Source organism: Mus musculus, chromosome 13, assembly GCF_000001635.26.
Source record: "Mus musculus strain C57BL/6J chromosome 13, GRCm38.p6 C57BL/6J".
NCBI lineage: Eukaryota > Metazoa > Chordata > Mammalia > Rodentia > Muridae > Mus > Mus musculus.
The window spans coordinates 70,664,696-70,682,858 of NC_000079.6; the positions used below are offsets into that span (position 1 = coordinate 70,664,696).

General features: G+C 44.1%; 1 long non-coding RNA gene across 1 annotated transcript; it reads left to right on the top strand.

Annotated features, from left to right (window-relative positions):
* Nucleotides 1–8,426: 8,426 nt before the first annotated feature.
* Gm36474 lies at nucleotides 8,427–15,248 on the top strand. Its single transcript, XR_382636.2, has 3 exons — nucleotides 8,427–8,653; nucleotides 10,206–10,400; nucleotides 15,186–15,248. It is a non-coding gene; the product is annotated as a predicted gene, 36474 (long non-coding RNA).
* The last annotated feature ends 2,915 nt before the right edge of the window (nucleotides 15,249–18,163 follow it).

Genomic DNA, 18,163 nt, shown 5'->3' on the forward strand with positions numbered 1-18,163 from the left:
GGTCTTTGTGTGGTTAAGGTATCAGAGTAATCGTGGTTTCATAGAATGAATTGTGTAGTGTCCCTTCTGATCAATTTTGTGGAATAATTTGAAGAGTATTGGTATTAGGTCTTCTTTGAAGGTCTGATAGAACTCTGCACTAAACCCATTTGGTCCTGGGTTTTGTTTGTTTGTTTTTGTTGTTGGGGGACTATTAGTGACTGCTTCTATTTCTTTAGGGCTTTCAGGACTGTTTAGATCGTTTATCTGATCCTGATTTAACTTTGATACCTGGTATCTGTCCAGAATTTTTTCCATTTCATTCAGATTTTCCTGTTTTGTTGAGTAGAGGCTTTTGTAGTAGGATGTGATGATTGTTTGGATTTCCCCAGTTTTTGAAGTTATGTCTCCCTTTTCATTTCTGATTCTTTTTATTTGGATACCATCTCTGTGCACTCTGGTTAGTCTGGCTAAGGGTTTATCTGTCTTGTTGATTTTCTCAAAGAACCAGCTTCTGGTTTTGTTGATTCTTTGTACAGTTGTTTTTGTTTCTACTTGGTTGATTTCAGCCCTGAGTTTTATTATTTCCTGCCTTCTACTCCTCTTGGGTCTATTTGCTTCCTTTTGTTTTAGAGCTTTCAATTGTGCTGTCAAGCTGGTAGTGTATGCTCTCTCCAGTTTCTTTTAGGAGGCACTCAGAGCTATGAGTTTTCCTCTTAGTACTACATTCATTGTGTCCCATAAGTTTGGGTATGCTGTGGCTTCATTTTCATTAAATTCTAAAAAGTCTTTAATTTCTTCCTTTATTTCTTCTTTGACCAAGGTAGTATTGAGTAGAGTGTTGTTCAGCTTCCATGTTAATGTTGGCTTTCTATTATTTTATTTGTTATTGAAGACCAGCCTTATTCAGTGATGATCTGATAGGATGCATGAGATTATTTCAATCTTCTTGTATCTTTTAAGGCCTGTTTTTTGACCAATTATATGGTCAGTTTTGGAGAAGGTACCATGAGGTGCTGAGAAGAAGGTATATTCTTTTGTTTGAAGATAAAATGTTTTATAAATATCGGTTAAATCCATTTGTTTCATAACTTCTGTTAGCGTCACTGTGTCTCTGTTTAGTTTCTGTTTCCATGATCTGTCTGTTGATGAAAGTGGGGTGTTGAAGTCTCCCACTACTACTGTGTGAGGTGCAATGTGTACTTTGAGCTTTAGCAAAGTTTCTTTTATGAATGTGGGTGCCCTTGCATTTGGAGCATAGATGTTCAGAATTGAAAGTTCTTCTTGGTATATTTTACTTTGATGAGTATGAAGTGTCCCTCCTTATCTTTTTTGATAACTTTAGGTTTAGTCTATTTGATTTGATATTAGAATACTCCAGCTTGTTTCTTGGGACCATTTGCTTGGAGAATTGTTTTCCAGCCTTTTACTCTGAAGTAGTGTCTGCCTTTGTCACTGAGGTGGGTTTCCTGTATGTGGCAAAATGTTGGGTCCTGTTTATGTAACCAGTCTGTTAGTCTATATCTTTTTGTTGGGGAATTGAGTTCAATGATATTAAAAGATATTAAGGAAAAGTGATTGTTGCTTCCTGTTGTTTTCATTGTTAGAGGTGGAGTGTGTTTATGTGGCTATATTCTTTTCAGTTTATTAAAAGATGATTATTTTCTTGCTATTTCTAGGGAGTAGTTTCCCTCCTTGTGTTGGAGTTTTCCATTTATTATCCTTTGAAGGGCTGGATTTGCAGAAAGATACTGTGTAAATTTGCTTTTGTCATTGAATATCTTGGTTTCCCTATCTATGGTAATTGAGAGTTTTGCTGGGCATAGTAACCTAGGCTGGCATTTGTGTTTTCTTGGGGTCTGTATGACACCTGCCCAGTTTTTCCTAGCTTTCATAGTCTCTGGGTGAGAAGTCTGGTGTAATTATGATAGGTCTGCCTTTATATGTTACTTGACCTTTTTCCCTTACTGGTTTTTAATATTCTTTCTTTGTTTTGTGCATTTGGAGTTTTGATTATTATATGACAGGAGGAAATTCTTTTCTGGTCCAATCTATTTGGTTTTCTGTAGCCTTCTTGTATGTCCATTGGCATCTCTTTCTTTAGGTTATGGAAGTTTTCTTCTATAATTTTGTTGAAGATATTTACTGACCTTTTAAGTTGGGAGTCTTCTTTCTCTTTTGTACCTATTTTCCTTAGATCTCGCCTGGGCTAGTATCTCGCCGGCAAGAATTCACTCAGACAACCGGATCCTTCTACAGCAAAGCTTTTATTGCTTACTTCTCAGGAAGACCCTGAACCCAGAAAATGGTGCTGCTTATATATCCCGCAGCAGGACGTTTCAGCACCTGATGTGTTGTGACAGCTCCTGATCCATTGCTCACCCATCACCCCATTACTACGCCCCAAGATGGGCAGTGACTAGGCGTGAGTTCACTCTCACACCTGTGTACAAGGCTTGTTTACTAGTTAGGCACAGTGGAGGCCAGCGCCATCTTATAATGGCGATTGCTCACGGCACAGCTCTCCACACTTAGATTTGGTCTTCTCATTGTGTCCTGGATTTCCTGGATGTTTGGGGTTAGGAGCCTTTTGCTTTTTGCATTTTCTTTGACTGTTGTGTCAATGTTTTCTATGGTATCTTCTGCACCTGAAATTCTCTCTTCTATCTCTTGTATTCTGTTGGTGATGCTCACATCTGTAACTCCTGACCTCTTTCCTAGGTTTTCTATCTCCAGAGTTGTCTCCCTTTGTGATTTCTTTATTGTTTCTACTTTCATTTTTAGATCTTTTATGGTTTTGTTCAATTCCTTCACCTGTTTGGTTATGTTTCCCTATAATTCTTTAGGGGATTTTTGTGTTTCCTCTTTAAGTCTTCTACCTGTTCTCCTGTATTTCTTTAAGGGAGTTACTTATGTCCTTCTTAAAATCGTCTATCACCATCATGAGATGTGATTTTAAATCCAAATCTTGCTTTTCCGGTGTGTTGGTGTATCCATGACTTTCTGTTGTGGGAGAAATGGGTTCTGATGATGCCATGTAGCCTTGGTTTCTGTTGGTAAGGTTTTTGTGCTTGTCTTTCACCATCTTGTCATGTCTAGTGTTAGTTGGTCTTGCTGTCTCTGGCTTGAGCTTTTCCCTCCTGTGGGCCTGTAAGCCTGTGTCAGTACTCCTGAAAGATGAGCTCTCCCCTGGCAGGACCCATGCACAAAGGGCTGTGGAACAACCCCAGCTCTTGGGTGCAGATGGAGGCTGGAAGGACCCTGTCCCAGCTGTTCCACTACTTCTGCTGACAGTACTCTTCTGGCTGGTCCCACCATAGACTGTCACTAGAGAGAAAATGGCGATCTCATGATATAGAACTCTTGGCTCCTTCTCCAGAACCATGTCTGCGTGGACACTGTCATGCTTTCCAGTATGATGATAACGTACTGAACCTCTGACACTGTAAGCCAGCTCCATTTTAATATTGTCCTTTGTAAGGGTCACCTGGGCCATGGTGTCTCTTCACAGTAATGGAACCCAAATTAAAATAGTCAGCAAGACTATATGCTAGAGAACATCACAGATTTTTATGATTTGTGTCACAAGCTGTCTTAGTCAGGGTTTCTATTCCAAGTTGGGGAGGAAAGGGTTTATTCAGCTTACATTTCCACATTGCTGTTCATCACTGAAAGAAGTCAGGACTGGAACTCAAGCAGGTCAGGGAGCAGGAGCTGATGCAGAGGCCATTGAGGGATATTCTTTACTGGAGTGCTTCTCCTGGCTTGCTCAGCCTGCTCTCTTATAGAACCCAAGACTACCAGCCCAGAGATGGTCCCACCCACAAGGGGCCTTTCCCCCTTGATCACTAATTGAGAAAATGCCTTACAGTTGGATCTCATGGAGGCATTTCCTCAACTGAAGCTCCTTTCTCTGTGGTAACTTCAGCTGTGTCAAGTTGACACAAAACTAGCCAGTACACAAGCCACTAGACTTCCCCAGCTGGCTGCAGTGGTTTTTCTTGTTCCATAAGATTCATCAGAGTGGCTGAAGGAAAATGCTGTGGGGCCAGATGGGTTGCAAATTGCCAAGTGAAAACTGACCAGGCTTCCCTATTCCAAACCTTTGACTGCTGTCATCCCATGACTTTCTAAAAGTTAGGGTCAGCTAGATATTGACACCTTTGAGGAACACCAGGCAGCATCTCAGTGTCCAGAGAAGCTTATGAAAGACTGTGATCCTATCACAATACTACCAAAATATGGGAAAGGCACAATGTCCTTACTGATGAAAACAACTTCAGCTGTAATTGCTGATACAGCAGTGGGAGTAGAGTCAGCTTCATTCCAGATGGCAGTTTCCAGGCTTATAAGTGGGTCTGTGCACCCATCAGTGAGGGTTGGAGGGCAGAGATTAATAATAAGGCTCAGGCTGAGGGTGTTGACAGTCTTTCTTTATGGGATGGTTGGGGCTTTTTCAAGGATTTACTTATTGATTCCAGAACAAATTGTATTAGTTTCGCTTTGCCATGGAAAGGTTACCTTGAGCTGTACTGCATAGAAATAGTCTCTTCTCTGTCTACCTTTAGCTGGTTCAAACTGGGGTATAGTGAGGCTGGGTTCTCTGCTCAGGGTCTCGATCAGTAAGATCAGGATGATAGTCAGGCTTTCTTCCATTCAGGAGAGCTCAGAAGGACACACTTCCTCAGAGACAGGCAGTGGTCCACGCAATTCAGGTCTTCAGGGTTTTAGGGCCATGGATCCAAGCATGTCTATACTCCTCTTCTTCCATGACAACCAGTCTCTCACATTGAATGCCCAAGCATGACTCTTTCTTGGGAAAAAGCTTCATCATTTTATGAATTCACTTGCCTAGGTCAGGCTCAGCTGGAAGATATCTGTACACTAAAGTGAGCTTATTTTGTATCTTCTCGTCATCCATAAGATCCCAGTCATAAGATTGCTTAGCCAACATTAGATTGAATAATTTAATGGAATGATTGAATTCATATGCACTTGAGAGGGGATGCCTCAGACACTCCATAGAGGGGCTATCTCAGACACTCAGTAGAGCTCTGCCTCCCCCTTTCATTTTTCATACCTTTTCAGTACACCGGCTGCACTTGCCCTAAATTCCCTTTTGTTTTGGAGGTAATGTGTGTGTCACCTGTGATCTACAAGAGATGTGTATTGAAATGTCTGTGATCTGCAATGATCGAGTGTTTTGAAATGCCAGAGATGGGCCAGTGAGCAGAACTCTGGCAACCTAGGAAGGCCTCCTCTGACCCTGTCAGAAAGACTTCCCTTGCTGCCTGTCCATTTCTTATCTCAGAACTAAATGACTCTGCATGCTTGAGACTGACAGTTGACTTTTGATGAATGGCTTGCAGAACCTGCTTGAAGCTTTGCTCTTCATGGTTTATAGGACACTCCATTTACTGGGGCAAGAGGAGTTAAATAGTAGCCATAGTAGCAAGAGATATTAATATCATTTGCCTTTTGTTTGCCCTCTTGAGGAGAGAAACCACCCAAACCCACAGCTGAGACACTCTGACGTGATTGTCACATCCTTGCTGTGTGCCAGTCGTTTCCCAGGCTACCATGATCTCATTCTCTTGGACCTTAGTCATGAGTATTTTAAACTCTCTGCATTTGAACCATTGTTAGTGAAATTCTAGTCAGTGGAAAACACCAGCCAAATCAGGCTCCCCGGTGCAGACGGGTTGTATGCACCCTTCTTTCAGCAGCATTGGGAATGGGAATGAGTGCTGGAGAGATGCTAAGGACTGTCCCCACTAGTCCTGTATCCTTAAACCTCTCTGCCTAGACCATCAGCTTCTACATGACTGGAGGAATCCATGAGTCCCCACTTTTATGAAATGCGAGTGAATTCCCCTGGATAGGAGGGAGAAGGCCCATTGAACAACCCTCTGTGCCAGATTGGTCACCAGTAGGATCCCCAGACCTGTTGTCCTTTTAGGGAACCGATGTCATTAATAATACCAAGCTCAGAGACACAGCACTGTGGCTCATTTTCCAAAGCAGGCCATGTTCATATCATGAAGCTGCCTGGGCTTAATTTCCAGCCACCTCCCCACTGTCTGTTGAGGAGTATTGAGAGCCAAACCCATTCATTCTTTCCACCTCTTGCTGGCGGTCAGAGCAGTTTAATGGCTGTCCTGTGAGGGAGACAGGGATGATGAACAGGAACAAGCAGAGAGTGATGAGAAAGAAGGATTACAAGTTGGAAGAGGAAGGCGAGATAATAAAAGTGTAATTTAAAACATCATACTTGTACAGTTACCACGCTTGCTTAACAGGGAATCTAAGTGTATCTCGTTGCTGATGGTCCGCAGTGAGAAATAAGACTCAAGGAGATCCAGGGGGCATTCTAATACTCTTAACAGAGCAGTGGGGGATGGGAAACAAAGTGGGGTAACTGCCACTCAGCAGTTTCCTACTCCCTAGGAGTATGTCTGGCTCCAGATGGGGTCTCAGCTCTGGTGCTGGCTTGCAGTCTCCCACATTCTCTGAGAGAACAGAGCAGATAGGTTTTGGGTCTGCTGCTATTGCAGTGTCTGCTCTTACCAATAGTGTTAGCATTCTGTCTAAACTCCACCCCACAGTTACCTGGCAACAACATGGTAGGCCTGACCCCACTATAAAAGGGGCTGCTTGCCCCCTTCTCCCTCTTTTACTCTTGTTCTCTTGTTCCTCTTGCTCTCTTGGGCTCTTGCTCCTTTGCTCTTCCCTCCCCACCCCTCCCCATTCCCTTCCTCTCCTCTCTCCACTTGCTCATGGCCAGCTTCTACTTCTCTTCTCTTCTCTTCTCTTCTCTTCTCTTCTCTTCTCTTCTCTTCTCTTCTCTTCTCTTCTCTTCTCTTCTCTTCTCTTCTCTTCTCTCCTCTCCTCTCCTCTCCTCTCCTCTCCTCTCCTCTCCTCTCCTCTCCTCTCCTCTCTTCTCTTCTCTTCTCTTCTCTCCCCCCTCCCTTTCTCTCTGCCTCTACTACCCTCTTAACTCCCCTCTCCATGCCCTGAATAAACTCTATCCTATACTATACTGTCATGTGGCTGGTCCCTCAGAGGGAAGGGATGCCTAGGCATGGGCCTGCTGAGACATCCCCTTCCTCCACACCACACCACACATCCATAGAACACATTCTTTCTCGCTTTATCTTCTTATAAACACATTAAATAGACCTTGCATCTCAGAGTGGTAGACACTGAGCCAGACCTGAGGGTATTTCAAGTCTTGTTTGAACCTGCACCCCGGGGATCTAGAACACCCCACCTCCAACCTTTCCTTAGCATTCTCCCGGGCAGTTCTGTGATTCCTTAGACTTCATTCTCTCCTATGTCCTCAGAATTCTGACCCACACCATATCTCACCACTCTGCCTCTATCCTCCTAAGGAGGCTACTTCTTTCCCAGAACTACTCAAAGCCCTCCCCTCCCGCATATCTTCCCTTTCTTGTTCCCTCATATATTTTGTCTTCACAGGAGACTCCCTACTCCCTAGGAGTATATCTGGCTCCAGGTGGGGTCTTCACAGGTGACAGAGTTTTGAAAAGGCTAAAAATCCAAGCATCTGGGTCTTGTCTTTGCTCAAAATTCTCCAATGGCTTTTCATTGTGATTAAAATCAAGTATTCATGTGACCTCTGTAGAATCCACATTTTCTGCTTCCTAGCTCTTCCTAATGCCAACCTCCAGTGCTGTTTAATCTTTCTGTTGGAGAACTCACCAGGTTGTCTAAGCACCAAGCCTTCTGCTTGAAGTATAATCCTTCCTTCTGGATTATCCCATGGTACTTAAGTGTTTATTCAAATAATGCAGCTCTCCAAAAAGTTGTTCTGACTTTGTAAGACATGACCCCAGTGGGACAGCAGTCCTCATGGTGACAACCATGTTGTCATACTGAAGTCTCTCAAATGTTTGCAAAGTGAAGAAATGAATGATGGTACTTAATCATTGTCAACTAGACTAGTTATAGAGTGTGCCACCCCTCCCCCATCTCCACAGAGAATTGGTTGAAGAGAGGAGAACTCTGAAATGTGTGTGTGTGTGTGTGTGTGTGTGTGTGTGTGTGTGTGTGTGTGCTGAGGTTGGGGGCACAAAGCATCATCCTATAGGCTGGAGTCTCACACTGAATAAACAGGAGAATGCCAGCTGAGCACAGCATTTGTCCTCCCTTCCTCCCTTCCTCCCTTCCTCCCTTCCTCCCTTCCTCCCTTCCTCCCTTCCTCCCTTCCTCCCTTCCTCTCCCTCCCTTCCTTCCTTCCTTCCTTCCTTCCTTCCTTCCTTCCTTCCTTCCTTCCTTCCACTGCTATGCCAGGCACTTTGTCCTAGCAATAACTAAAAACAGCTAATGCATGTGTGAATAAAATGGGCAATTCTCTCAGTGTTTTAGAAAGTCTAACCATTTAAACCATAAACTAAGTTTACCAGGCACTCCATCTTTAAGTCTCTAAGCAGTCTGTGCCATGTTATAGTAGCCGATTGTGGGCAGCTACTGAGACACAAACTTAATGAAAACACTCAACAACTAAATGCTTATTTCCTCAGTCATCTGTGTGCTGAGGATGCACAGGGGCTGAGGATCCCTAATTGCTGACCCCTGAACTGGTCTTCTGAGAGGAGGAGGATGCTGGGAAAAGGAAGACTACAGCAGTTGATGGAGCAAGTCAGGCACAGACGTAAGAGACTAAGCAGAGAGGGGAGGCTCCAAGGCTTGTCTGTTCTTATCTTTTTTCTTCTTTGCATGCTTTGTTTAAAAGAAAAAGCAATAAATTTATCATTTTCATTTCCAAACTGACATCAACTACGGGATGTCACAGTAAAATAGTGGTAGTATTGGTTCTAGTCACTGCCGCCTAAAAGACAACTTAAATGAAATTTCCCCATAGGAACAGGGTAAGACTGTGTAAGCTGCTGCCTTAGTCCATTTTTGGTGCTGTAACAAAGCATCTAAGTTTGAGAAACATAAAGAAGAGAAATTGATTTTCTTAGAACTTAAGACATTAAGAAGTCTGCTCTATGATCATGGCTCAGCGACACAGCTTTCCTTCCTAGATGGCTCCTTGTTGCTATTCCCTCTGTAGGAGGTTGATCCTGTAAGGCTACATGGAGGGGAAAAAGTCTTGAGCTAGTTCCCTCTAGCCCTTTTATAAAATACCAATCTATCATGAAATTTAATCACTGTATCAATAACTTTTGTGTTGTTCTGACCAAATACCTTAGAAAGACCAGTTAAGGTAGATGGGAATTTTTGACACTCACGGTGTCAGAGTTGTTTGTCCACCATGAAGGAGAGAAGAATGTAGACATTGAGATTCTGGTTCGCAGGAAGCAGGCAGAGAAGACACAGGCACTCATAGGTTCAACTCTTACTTCCTTTATCCTCTCGGGGCTGTGGGATGGTGGAATGCTCCCAATGAAGTCTGCAGGTCCCCCCTCCTTAGTCAGTCCTTCCTGGAAATACCTTCCCAGGCATAGCATAAGCAGACATGACCTACTGCATATGCCTCAGCTCCATCAAGATGATGACTGAGGACTGACCACCCTACCATCCATTATGTTCCAACACTCATCATGTATAGGCACCTCCAAGTGCACTTAATGAACTATCAAAATAGAGATCTGAACTTGGGAGGGGGTATGCTGAGAAAGAAATATGGAGAGTTGAGGAAGAAAATGGGAGTAGATAGGCTAATATTTCATTGCATACATATAAAAGAAATTTCAAAAGTAGAAATGAGAAAGGAAAGGTTATTCTAGCCCCAGCCTCAAAGCCCCTGGTTCTTTACAACCTCGGTAGATGAGTGAAAAAAAGAACAAAAGAAAGCAAAAAGAGAGAAAGAACTCCTAGGTATGGTGGTTGAGAAAGTCTATTACAGATGTAAGGCTGACATAGCCAGAGGGAAACACATCTGGGAGAGTCCAGAGTGAGCCTGACCCTGAATCATGTTGGGAGATAAGAGAGGGAATGGAGACCGGAGTGGGTGGGTGGGGAAATACCCTCATAGAAGCAGGGGAGGGGAGGGGATAGGGGGTTTGCGGAGGGAAAATGGGGAAGGGAGACAATATTTGAAATGTAATAAAATACAATAACCAATTATTTAAAAAGATTTCACTTGGGCTCCATCCCCTCCCTGGACTGAAGGTAGTAGAAAAAATAACAGAGAAGGTTTGTGAGCCTCTGCAGAAGAAGTTCCAGAAACAATGGCACCGTTAATTTCTTGTTTCCAGGGACCTGGAGGAAAAGATGGTATCGGTGCAGAAGGAGGAAAGGTGGTTGATTGAGTCTCATGGGGCCAGATGATGAAAGAAGAAAGGTGAACTGGGCTCAGATAGCAGACTCTGAAACTGCCACTCATGGGAGAAGGGATGAAGATAATCTACAAGCAGCTCCTGGCCACACCTGCGATGGCCGCACGTCACACGGTGAGAAAAGTGTTTATGCAGATGAGATGTTACCTTGCCTATCTGCAGGCTGGTTTTTCATTGCTCTTGGAGGGTGCGATGCTGCTCCCACATGTACGGAGATGATACAGCCATCTGCTCACAACGAAGCGAAGTGAACGTTGGCAACCGAGTGCATTTAAATTGATATTAGTGCCAAGGTTACTTTATTTATAGCTTTTCTTAAGTTTCTCACAACAATAGACCAAGGCAAGTTTCATGGTACCTGAGCCTAAATCAAACTTGCATTTTTTCTGATGAGTATTTAATTTGGTTTTTGGCAGAAGACTGTGTGTTTTTCTTGGGCTTTACATCATTTATGAGGTTGCATGGATACGCTCTAACAAAACATCATCTATAATCAGATGAGACTCACAGAAGAAAGAATAGCATTGCCAAGTCCGACTAATCTTAGCCTTTATGGGAATAGTTATTTGCTATGAATGATTAGCCAAACATCTGTGTCAACAGTTTTGGGGCTACAGATAGAGATGTTGACCCCCCGCATTTACATGACTCTGCAGCAGGCTCAAGTACAGCTCTTCAGATCCAAACCCACTCTACTAATTAATTATGATCATTAAAGGCACGAATATTTGAATGGCGCATACGTGTGCTAAACTCTAGTACAGTGGAATCCATTCACTACTGTATCGAGTTATGGAGTCATTTCTAGGGAGGAAACAATTTTATTTCCCCTGTTATACAGAAGCAGATGGTTCCATCTGGCCCTGTAATCCAAGAACCACCCAGCCTTTGCTGGCTCAGAGACGTGTATTCTTCATAGGTGACTTGTATGATTGAGGATGACAAAGTTCAAACACTGGGTCCGTTGTAAATCCAGTTTACATCTGCACATAATTGTCCTACACATCTGTACATAATTGTCCTACGCACTTGTGACAGTTGCACTTGTCGTGGGAAACGCAGTTACAAACACTGGACTTCTAGAGATACCTGGCAGACTCACTGCCTGTGGGAAGGGGACAGTGTGTGTGTCCAGAAGGGACATCTTTTCTGCTCCGTTGGAGATCTATCCTGCTTCTTTGTGAGATTGCTTATTATCATGTCTGTAGAGCAGCAGTGGATTCTGAAGAGATGAGGTCTGCACTCCGGAAGCTTTCTTCAGATGTAGAAAACGGTCATATGAGGACGATGATCAGATTCGGGGCCATGTTTCTAACCTGGAGACGAGGCCGACACTCCCAGCTCTGGTTTTCAGCACTGGGGAAGTCAGTGCAGAGGAGGCATTGCAATTACATCGGAATCCACCAAAAGCACCATCGCTCTTGGGATGCTCAGCTGTCCCTGGCTGCCTCTGTTTGGTCAGCTGCATCCGCTGTGGGCACGAGAGGCTTTCCAAAGCCCTCAGAGGGGGCCAACGCGAAGCCTTGAGTCATCAGATCAGCCAGAGACTAATTCCTTGTGTTTAATAAAAGGAACTTTTAAATCAAGTGAGCTTTCTTTCCCCCTTAAGTATCTGCTCCTATTGAATCTGAATCCTTCATAAGTCCTAAGACTGTGGAATGGAAGGGCAAAGGAGAGAGGGCAGCCCGGGGTGGTTCAGGCTCAGCTTCCTTGGGATTTTTTTTTTTTTTTTAACATTACTAAGGACTGCAGTGGAGTGGAGCCCGGTTTCAGATTTTATCTCTCTGACCAAACAGTCTTATCTCTTTGTTTCTGTAAGCCTGCCTCTTTGTTGGGTAGGATTTCACTTTATGAAGTAAACTAGGTAGGGAACTACGGAAAGGCTCCAGCAAACTTAGATACAAATTGTGTTAAGTTGAACAAAGAGTCTTGCGAATTTCTCTCATTTGCCCGAGAGAACATATTGCTGATGACAGAAGTCCGTAGGCTTCCAGGATGATTTGGGATCGGCTCCCACCTCCTGGATAGCATGCACATTTTTCCTGGTCCTCTGGGTTTTCTCCACATACTGTTCTGGGTTTGGCAATTTTACCAGGGAAACAATTCTTTACCTTTCCTCAGAAACCTAAAAGTGACAGAAGAGACGATTGGTTCTTACTTCATTTCAAGGTTGGCCAACCGTGGAATCTCAGTGAGCTGCAAGTCTCTGCTATGCCACCCACAGTGTCAGAAGAAACCCCTTAGCTCTGTGCTCCTACCTCAGAAGTCAGCTCCTACACAGAAGCTCAGTCTAATCCGTCTTCATAGAAGTAGCCTTGTGTGCAATAGTAGAGCCTCATTCATAGGCTCCAGTTACCTGTGTTTAGTGTAGTTCAAAAATAGAAAGTGGGGAATTCTAGAAACAGGCAATTCCTCAGTTTTAAGTTACTCTTGAAAACATGGTAAAATCCAGGATCTTCTCCATGTGCCCCACTAAGGACATGGATTACCCACAGGCAGCATGTCTGAGTGCTATAGCTTACCTTCCCGCTAGTCATATCCACTGTCTGGTATCTCAGCACTTCTGTTGAATTGACCCTTATTTATTTAATAGGAGACCCAGAACACGAGAGTAGTGAGACTAGCCATTTGGATGACAAAGAAACGCCGGAACGTGTGTGTGTGTGTGTGTGTGTGTGTGTGTGTGTGTGTGTGTGTGTGAAAAGACAGACGTCTTCAACTTAATAAGGTAAGAAAACATACTATCTTTCACTTGGGACGCTGCAAAAACAAACAAGAAATTCAGGCTCAGCCTACCTACCTCTGTGACAAATGTTCTGGCCAAGGTGGAGATGAGTGCTTGCGACACTGGAAAAGTTATATCATGTTAGTTCATGTATTCATATGGATGACGGAAATATGGCATCTGTGGTTGCTCATGTCCCTTGGGGTTTGGAACGTAGTCCCCAGAACAGGATGTGGGTTTGTGCACAGCTGTGTCCAGTTCTGCATCTACAGGGGTCAGTGATGAATCTGAGGAGTATATCAGGTGCTCAAGGGCCTTCCACTGAGGACAATTCTGTCCTCCTATACCCCCCTCCCCCAAGTCTGCCTGGATCTTCCTCTGGTATGCGTAGCTCTATAGGATGGTGCTAAGTCCCTTTCAGAGGAGGCAGCATCCTCTAAGCCATGCATTAGAGAAAAGGGATGACTGCTGAGTCCTGCTACAGTTCAAGATGTCCTTGCTTCCATTCCAGAAGGCAGAAGCTCCCCACCCGCAATCAGGGAGCATCGGAATGCAGGGCAACAGGGAGTAGGACTGAGTAGACTAAGCAAAGAGCTTCCAGAATCTTCTTTTTGGAAATATTTTTGATGAAATGTGACAGTTAGGCATCTCTGTCATGCCCTCATTCTGGAGTGTGGGCCGTACCCCTTTCATTTCCTGGAAGCACCAACCTAACACCTGGACTCAAGCCTCCTATCTCCTTGGCCTGGATTGGAAACAATTTCAACTTAGAAGAAAGTGGGAAAGTCCAGGACATCTGACAACCTTTTACTCAAAATATACCATGGTTCCTTATCTCATTTGCTTTTTCAGGAGTGGGAAGAAAGCAATAGCATTAGCTGCTGTGTGTGGGGTTCCTTATACACACACACATACACATACACACACACACACACATACATGTGCACACTCAGACTCATGTATACATACACAAGTATACACACGTTTTCATACATAGATACATGTATACACTCACATATATGTGTTCATGCACAGACACACACATATACCTATACACATACATATACACATACACAGACAGACAGACAGATAGTCACACACACAGATAAATAGTTCCCTTCCATCCTCTTGGATGCTATGCTCCAGAACTCCCATGGAAGACCAAAACATGTCCCATGTTGCCTGTCCTTCCTATTCATACACACCAAAATGCAATTCAATGGGAACGCACTATTCTTTGATATCAGTCAAGTGTGAAAGTCATTATATGTAGACTGTCTAAGATCATCGCTTTCAATGACAGATGGGATACAGAGCCCCACAGTCACTGTGGCTTTTGGACATTTTGCTTCACTTCTGTCTCTCTCCATGTACATGGTGATGCGTGTATATATACAGTATCATGGGCCTGCACATGGAAGTCAGTAGACAGCCTCTGGTGTTGGTCTTCTGCTTTGAGACAAAATCTCTTATTTGCCACTCCCTATGCTAGGCTGTCAGACACATGGGGTCCTCCTGTGTCTTCTTCCTATACTTCTGTAGAAATACTGGGATTACAGACTTATGCTGCAACTTCTTGCTCTCACCTTGGGACCTCACACTTGTGAGGCAGATACTTCACTCAATGGTTATCTCCTCAGACATCTTTATAGATCGTCCTTAGCAATGCTGTGGAGGAAAATGAAAATAGAGGGAAAACTGAGTCTGACTGAAGAACATGCAAACAGCTGCTACTTTGGGGATTGATTCCTTTGTATAAAAATGAGCTAATTTTATATCATGTTCAGGGAAGGCATTTTAGATTTAATAAACTAGTGAGCTTTAGACATTTGAAAACAATTACACATTGTCCAGTTAGGTAGGGTTCATGTTTAAAATGACTGACACCCACTCATTGAATTATTTCTAGCTTGAGTGTTTAGTTTAGCTTTACTGTGGAGAAATGAGAAAATATGAGTATTCATAGTTTATTGTCTAAAAGTCTTCGCCACACCTTTAATCTGGAGATGTCGTTTAAATTTTTTGTTTCAAAGGAGCTAACAAAACAAACAACCCCCTCCCCCCAATCCAAAATATTTTTCAATACTTCTGACTGAATTTTTCCATTGTTAAAAAGTAAACGAAATGGCTAATTAGGGCAAACTGAAGAGCAGATCAAACTCCTTTGCTTTCAGATACTATCTCTGCTCCGTGATCCTGTGCAGGTGAAAAACGCCTGACAGGACGGAAGAAGGAAAGGACGGATACCCAACAATTCCACAAATGAGTGAAATTCGAACAGCATGCTGGGAGTTGTGAAGCAGCGGCCTAGGAGGCACCCACAAGAACCTGCACAAGTCCCAAAGAGCATGCGCAGTGTGAGGAGGGACGCTGGCCCAGAGGACACCACCAGGAAAAATTTGGTCACGAAGAGGATGTGCATTTCTCTAATTCTTTCCTGAAAATTACCAAATATTTTAAGACAGATTTTTTTAGTGAATGTTTCTTTTTATTACCCAGTTTTCTGAAACTGGAACATTAGTCACTTCCTCGGGATGAAATTGGTCTACCCCCTTTTCTCCTGCATGTTGTTTGCCCCCCGCACCGTTGTCTTTCTGCAAGGGTTAGCTCCCATGTCTTCTCTGTATTTCTCTGCTTGTTCTGTGCCCCTCTAGGATGGTGACGCACAACTCTTTCTCTTCTCATGAAACAAAAACCCTCAGCTCAGCCCCAGAATCCACAAACACTCAAAATCTTCCCACTCCACACAAGCTCCTTCTCACACCTCAGGCTACCGCTCCCCTACTGCAGCTGTGCAGGCCAGCTCATAGCCAGGGAGGTTAGATCACTGTGACTTGTCTATACAGCTGGGTTTCTGGCAGGGTCCAGGAACCACTAATCCCTCCTTCATGGTAGAACCAAGAGTTTAGACTCAAATCCACTTTGCAGGCATACTCACATCTCTGAAAACATGATAGATTCGTCATAAAGTCCAAACAAGGGTCACCAAGCCTCAGCTGTGAGAGCATCCTCCTCCCACTGCCTGTCTGTGGCACTGGTCCTGGTGGAAGACCTGGACTCCTTCAGTTCCTTCTCAGGGGTCCTGCAGTGACTGTTCTCAAGACCTCGTGTGAAGGGATCATATGTGGAGGAGTTTCCCTGTGGTGTGAAGCAGATATTGGGGTGATGAAGACCATGGCCGACACTCTGGGGTGAAGGTCACGTGGTTGGTCATTTCTTATTGTGGCACTAGCCACAGCTGATTTAGAATCTGATGGGTGAAGCCCACGGATTGGGTCCAAACCAGAAAAATGTCAAAAGGATGCCAGAGGGGAGTTGGAAATTAGGTAATAGGGAGGGAAAAGAGTCCATGACTGGGCTCTTAAGTCTATCTGTGGTCACCACTCATGGCTTGGCTGAGTTCTCATGAGGACAAAGCCAAAGCTGTCAGGATAACAAGTCTGGTCAAACACAGACTCATCGTCATGGTGAGCTTGATCATGAAGTGACTTTGCATCCAGTCCGGGACCCAAGAGGCTGTGCCTGTTATCTGTCGTCATGGGCACTAAAAGCCTGTCTCTCCACGACCTTCCTCTTGATAGGCAGAGAGAGAGAGAGAGAGGGAGAGAGAGAGAGAGGGAGGGAGAGAGAGAGAGAGAGAGAGAGAGAGAGAGAGGTGCTGTTCGTTGGCACCAGTCTCTTGCTGCTGTCACTGGGACCTTGTATCAGAGAAATAACATGGGGTTGTGGTCACTGGAAAGGTCTCACTGAAGCAAACAAAGTCAGTTGCCATCTGCAATCCATGGACATCAAGTCTGCAAACTTTCAGCTCCTGGTACTCACAGTTCCTCAGGGCTCCCTAGCCCAGCTCTTCTTTCTCTGCCTTCCACTGATCAAACAGAAACTGTCCAGTTCTTCCATGAGCCTGTACCACGTGATTCTTGATTTACCTTGGGGTGGAAGGCAGGTCCTAGTAGGTACTTTCTCTTCCAGGCAGGGTGACCTGGATTCTGTCAAATGCTCCCTCAAGTCTGAATTTCTGTTCCTTACCACTCAAGAAATCCCAGCCCACCAGTGGGTTTTGATTCCAAAACTTCTCGTTCTCAAGGACGGCAGATCCTAGGAATGAACCAGATGAACTTGCCCAAGAGAGAACAAAGCTGCACAGCAGCAGAAGTGGCAACAAGTATTTAAGACCAGATATTTCAACCGAAGCCTAATTTCTGCTTGCCGAGTCCTGGGGCTGAGCAGCAGGTGAGGGCCTGGGGATAGAAAGTTTCTGAAATCAGTGTGAGTCAGGACACCTGTCTAAACCAGTCTAACCGGATTCTGCCCAAAGCAGACTATGAGTATCTGGCCCCAGAGATGGTGGGAGAGCAGGAAGCAGCTTGGATATTAAGGATGACTGGCTACATTGTGTGGAATGGCAAGTTATTGCTAAACTGACTGGGCGGAGTGTTTGATAAACTGCAAAGTGCAGAGACAAGCACCATAGTCTAAGCTCAAGGCCAGTGGGAAGGATCCAAAGAAAACCAACGATTGTTTTGTTCTCAGAAAATAAGGAAATGCTACAACACTGTGATGGCATGTCTCAGGGACAGAGAACCTGGTAAAAATCTCCCGCTCCCCCTCCCTTTCTCATCAATCCCGGTTCATCCCAACTCCAAAATAATTAAGGATCTTAGTGGAGGATGGAAGCAAAGCCCGAGAGCACGTGTCAGTAATAATTAGATTCTAAAACAAAGATGGGAGAGGCAGCCTTTGCTATATAGCACAGGGCTAGGTTGAGCTAGCCACATGCAGGATTATGGGATGGAAAAGCCCCTTTCTGAGGTGGGAGAATCTGGAGAGCTCAATTTACTCGGGCCAAATGTACTTTGATGGGCTTCAGGACAACAACCTCTCTAAGGTCCCTCCTGGGTGGATTTCTTACTTAAAGAAACATTGTAGCTACAGAGAAAAGAAACCCGGCAACATTACAGACTGGTGATGAAAACCTAGTCCCGGGCTTTGAGGTAGAGGCCATGTCTAGCTCCTGTTAGACAGAATTACACATTTTAAGGCACAAAAATTTCATTGGTATTTAAAATAGCTTTTTAACATGATTTTATTTTTTTAAATTATATGCACATGTGTGTGTTTGTGTACACATGGGTTCAGGTACCTCCAGAGG